Raw genomic sequence first — 5901 nt, 5'->3', positions numbered from 1 at the left:
GTCTGCCATCGCCTTATACGTTTTAAAAGCTGCCATATAAATCATAATATTTCCAACTCATGCCCTTTCATGGATAATTTACTTTTAAACATATTGAAATCTTTTATTGCCTTATTGTCACGGGAGGTGCGTGATGAGCAAATTATTCACTGATTAGTTAATTATTCCATTTGTTTCTTTCACATTTATATTGTTGCGTGCAATTTAAATTGATTGATTGGCTTCCTTATTTTGGTTTTACTATTTTTGGTGTTTTATTGGGTGTTAGGGTTTTAATTGTTTTATTGTTTGGCTCCGCACACGCCGTGAGACGTATTCTCACCTGGATTTACCCGCATAATCTCTCCTGATCACATTCACCTGTGCCCTGGTTCTCCGCTTCAGCATTTAAACTGAGAGGGATCGTTCAGAGACAGACACGGATGCTCATAGAACGAGACGGCTCGCGAGGTGGTGAACAGCAGGACGCAGAAACTAAGCCAGTGCTGGAGAGGGGAGCAGTGGAGACTGCAGGGCTGATGAATTCTTTATCCTTTGGTGGATTACAAATTGTCCAACGGAGACTTTGAACCCGGAACCGGCGACGGGAAATACTACGGACTGGGCAACAGAGCAGTGACGACGAGAGCTTTGAGCAGCTAAGTTAAGGGGTTTTTGCTGACTGTATGTGCCAGAGAGTGGTAATTAGTAAGAGTGAAGTGACTTTGAATGGAGAATAAATGCTATACGCAATAGTACTGTTGAACTGTTTTATTTGAACTGGGTGCCTCCACTCTCCCCTGGTTTTCCATTTCCAGTCTGCGGCTGTCTGCTTGGCCAACGTGGCGCTGTCGGGCTGTGAAGAGGGAAGCACATGAGGAGTAGAACTGACTTATCTGAGTGACCAGTGTGCTGATCATACCTACGAGAGAAAGAAGAGTTATTTGTGTCTTTTTGCATACGGGATATAAATGCATTTTTTTTTTTTTTTTGCATAGTTTTATAGGATTTTATTAGTTTTCTTATTTTTTTTTTCGGGATATTATTAGGTAGGTTTTTTTTTTTTGCGTTTTTTGCCCGTTTTTTATATTAAAGGCAATTTTAGATTTAGGTTTTATACATTTAGTATCTAATTCTGTGCAATCATACAGGATAGTCTTCATGCCCTGCCTGGAGCTCTGATAAATAAATGTTACATCTTACCTGCCTGTGTGAGTGTCTTGGGGTCCGTCGAGCCTGCTGGGGGGGAACATTAGAGTGGGTAGACGAGCTCCTCCCTCGTATATCAAAGCAGGTGGCGTGGTCGGATAGCATAGTCGCCCCTAAGCACCCACTAGAGTGTGACATTATTCTTTCAAATTCACTGACTGTTCAACTAATTAACCCCTAAAACTGTTTGAGAAGGAAATCACAGTTGTAGATGGCTCCATTTGCGACTTCATCAGCATACAAACCAAAAAAACCTGAAGACCATATCTGGTGTCCAAGATAAAGGAAAAGGGGATGTCAGTCTTGTAGCTACTCTCTTCAGTTTTGCTGTTTGTGTTGAAGCACAAATTGGACATTTTGCAGGAACCTGTGATAAATGAGTTGGCTTTAATTTTCACGGGAGCAATAAGTCTTGCTTTGGTCTAATCCTATGTCTTGCAGTGTAATTTCTTAATACATTCTGAACATGTTACAGGTGTTTATTACGATCCCATTATATTAGCATTAAATGCGGCTATGTTATTCAGACACTGATCGATTAAAGTAACAGGTTAATATAGACACTATGCCTTAATTTATCCCTTATCTCCACAGCAATGCATTTCTCAATTTGGCCATTTTACCTGTATTTCAGTCCTTCAGCACCAAGAGGCCAACATAGGTCTCTAAGCCACTTATTGAGTGCTGTGCATGGCTACTGACACTTCTTTAACCATGCATCTGTTTTATTCAATAGTATTACTGACAAGGCATCAATACATTCAGATGTCCACCAGAACCCCAGACATAATTTGCCAACAGAAGAGTTTTTTTTTTTTTTTTTTTTTTAAGAGATTAAAAATACTGATATTAGAAAAATGGATGCAGTTACATATTTCAGCTGTACAATATGATATAGACTAAATAAAACAAAAGGTCATATATAAGAGCATAGGGCATGTCACTTTAAAGGAACACATTAAAGGAACAGAATGCATTATAATTTGCTAGTTAATTTAAGCATTGTTGATTAACCCTTCTTTCATGGGTGTTGCTGCGAGAAATGTCCATATGGAAAAAGACTAAAACTGGCAACAACTTAAAAATATTTCTCAGCGTATTAGATTTGGAAATCATTTTTTACCATTAATCCAAAATTAATTCAAAAACATTCCACTTAATTTGTATATGGTAGATATTTGTACATTTTAGATTTAAACTTAACATCAAACTTGCATTTACCAGTTTGTAGTAACTAATATATTTTCTAGAAGGAAACAATACTGTCCCTGAAGATATTTTCCACATTATTATTATTATTATTATTGACGTCGTGCCCTTATTTGTGGCATAATAATTACAACCATGCATACAGCATAATAATAATTTATTATAATATTTATACATTTCTCAGGGGCAGCTTTATAGGTAGAGTACAAGCTTTCTGTTATACATCCCAGATGGTCTTTAAAATGCAGTTTTCTGCTTAGATATTTCTTATCTTTTTAATTATTCTATTCTTTCACACAATTCAAATCCATTTCAAAGGTTTAAACACCTCTATGTCTTGTCCCGCTGGTTAGTTATTCACAGAGTGAATTGCGAGGTCTGATTGCAAGGTCAAGTTGATCTGGGCCCAACTCTTTCACCTCTAGTTTTTCCGCCAAAATTCTCCTCTCAAACAGACTTTGGAAGAGAGATTTTACAGAGTTAGGGTTGGGTCTGGAAGCAGTGATAATTGCGCTCGTCATTGTCATGTAGTTAAAATGGCGCCTCTACAGACTAGTCCTGACTTTAGCAGTGGCTCGTTAGGGGCGATAAAATAATCGCCCTTTAGATTAGATTTGTGATTGGCTAAATTTTATGTCCTATCTTGAATATGTTCATATATTGAATTAGCAATTGGCTAAATTTCTACATAGACCCGACTTCTGTGGGTGATCCTCTCTATTGCCCCAGAACTGAACTTGAGACATGCGGACAGGCAGAGGGAGTACATGTAGGGACAGCATATATTTTGCACAGATGATTTTCTATCATATCATATCATCAATTTATATAATTTATTATTTTAATAATAATAATAATAATAATAATAATGTGTGTGTGTGTGTGTGGTTGGGGGAGGGGGGCGGTGCCCTAGTGCCCTCTGTTGGCCAGCCTCCACTGGTTTATAAGTCTTCTTATTTCCAAGAATAACTTGACTGCTGATCTCCCCGTTCTCAGCGTAATATTTTGGTAATGTTTAAAATTTAGGGTTGGGACAAGGATGTTTAGTTAGTATGCGTCTTGCCTTTGGAATCCTATAGCAAATATTAGGGGCCTTATACTGTGGAATGAAATGAGTGATTCTGATCAAATAAAAAACACTGCAAGCAAATGTAGTGGCAGGTCTGGAAATCTACTATCCAATAAGATCAGAAAACAGTCCCTTTAAGAGACAGAACTCTTAAAATGTCATTGTGTGGCTCTCCATTTAAGAAAGTCAAGAGAGACTGTTAATCACGCTTCACAAAACAGGAGACAGCTATATTCATAATTTCACAGCCTAATGGGATCTAAAGTTCAGGTGAGCAAGAGAATTGTTCCATTCTTATAACACATAAATGTATCTGTATTAACGGTTACATCTATATTATGGTATGAGTACATCAATTTGGCAAACAACAATTTTCTTAAGACAGCCTGCTACACACACAAATTGTTTCAATATACCAAAGTGCCCTGTCTGATGCGTGCATGTAGCGGTAACTGGCTGTGCATGCTCACGGCTGGTTGATAACAGGCCATGATTAACCTAGCTGAGAGCTTATTTATGGGGTGCAGCCCATAAAGGAGGTTCATTATAGAAGTCTGCTGCTGCTGTTGTGTGTGTGTAGTGTGTTATCCTGCTAAAATCAGCCTGCACATGTGTGTTCAATAAACCGTGCATTCTAAAACTGTAACTGATTTAATTCTAGAACTATCTTTTTCAAATATGCTTATTAATGAAATGGCAATGGTAGACCCCTGCATGCTAACTTTTTGTATATTTACAGTTTTTCTTTGATTGTTGGTTCTCTGTCAAATGTGAGGGTTATGTATTCTTCCCCTTTAATGTTCTGACTAGGTCCACATGCTGTACTAAATTTAAATTATATTCTATCCATAGCCTACTACACAAACATTCTCAATAATGAAATGTATCCTATCTCCATTAACTTGTTTTTTGTTCTAATGTATTAATGATAATAGTTTTACATACCACTACCTGAAATACCCTTCCTATTAATTGATACATTATAGTAATAGGAAGCATGAATGTATGCATCTATTGTTACTTGTGTTATTGTTTTTAAAAAAAGGTCAATGCCAAGTTTTTTATTGGTAAATCCCCCTTTTAGTGGAAAGACTGGTATAATGGAGGCATACATGTCCTGGGAGATTTATATGAGGTTAATTTGAAAAACTTAAAGATCAATTTGGTTTACCTCAATCCCATTTCTTGAGGAATTTACAAATTAGAGATACGCTGAGCAAAATATTTGAGCTCTAGTCCACCTAGACACGTAGAGATCCCATCCAGGATGTTTGAGAAATTTTCATGCCTCTTGCCAACTTATTTTTATTATGCCATTCTTCTACAAAAGTACAATACATACAGTTCAGTATTAAAATCAGTCTGGGAGAAAGATGAATGGGCTAATGTCCTAAAGAGTAAAAATAATGTCAAGGGAGATGTGAAGCAGGGCCATGTTTAACAAAAAGCGATTTGCAAGGAGTCACAGTCTTAAGCGTCACGCAGATCTCAAATCAGGTTTCATAAAGTTTCGTAAAGCTTGCAACGCCGCAATTTTGGCCTGAAATCTGCCACTGGTAGGGAGCCACCGCAAGTGGTAGTTTCAATTGCAAATGGTGATGGCATGGCACTCATTGTAATAGCTCATTGGTGCTTTGGCAGAGAAATGGGGAAAGGGAAAGAGTATTTAAAGATCATACAAACACTATTTTTCCCTTACCTGTTGCAGAGATAATTAATGTATGTGAACAATGTATTTTAGATCAGGAAATATCCAATGAAATGTGTTTTGTGGTGGATGGCACAGAAGTTAGTTTTAGTTTTTTTAATCATATATTGCAGCCAACAACACTTTTATTCTTTACAAGAAATGTGCAGGCAATAACTAGAAAATAACCTATTGCATAAAAAGCCAAATTGATCTAGAAACATTCATTACAGAAGAAAAGTGCAAGCTGGTTTTGTGAGTTGTACAAGTATATAAAGCATGTATTTAGTCTTGTTACTTTATAAACTTGGTTGTATAATATAGAATACTGGGTCTGGAATACTGTGTACAGTTCTGAGCTCCACGTGAAACAGTACCAAGGGGGAGACTCAACACTGTCAAAACGACCACGCCACCCCAATTAAGTTACGGTGAGGAGGGGGCCTCACTACTTCCCCTATTTCCCTGTGCAGGTTCTTCAGAATCTCGGGATATACACCACAGACACTCCAATATGGGCAAACAACATTTATTAGACACTTTTAGGATATCAATTCAATTGCCATTGGGGCATGAAGTCCACTGAGGCCAGAGGGCTATCCTTCTAATACATACTATTTAAAATTGCTTTTAATAAAACTGGGCGACTGAACTTCTCTAAAAACTTTGAATGGTAATCAAAATAAAATCCTAATCTAAAAGTTGACATAAAAAACTAATCTAAAAACTAATGTCCCGTCCTAGTCGT

General features: G+C 37.2%; 1 long non-coding RNA gene across 1 annotated transcript; it reads left to right on the top strand.

Annotated features, from left to right (window-relative positions):
* The first annotated feature begins 387 nt into the window (after positions 1 to 387).
* LOC136718114 (uncharacterized) lies at positions 388 to 1181 on the top strand. Its single transcript, XR_010805259.1, has 2 exons — positions 388 to 642; positions 798 to 1181. It is a non-coding gene; the product is annotated as an uncharacterized LOC136718114 (long non-coding RNA).
* The last annotated feature ends 4720 nt before the right edge of the window (positions 1182 to 5901 follow it).

Source organism: Amia ocellicauda, chromosome 22, assembly GCF_036373705.1.
Source record: "Amia ocellicauda isolate fAmiCal2 chromosome 22, fAmiCal2.hap1, whole genome shotgun sequence".
Classification (NCBI taxonomy): domain Eukaryota; kingdom Metazoa; phylum Chordata; class Actinopteri; order Amiiformes; family Amiidae; genus Amia; species Amia ocellicauda.
Note: the sequence above shows the minus strand (reverse complement) of the source record. Positions and strands in the feature narration are given on the sequence as shown.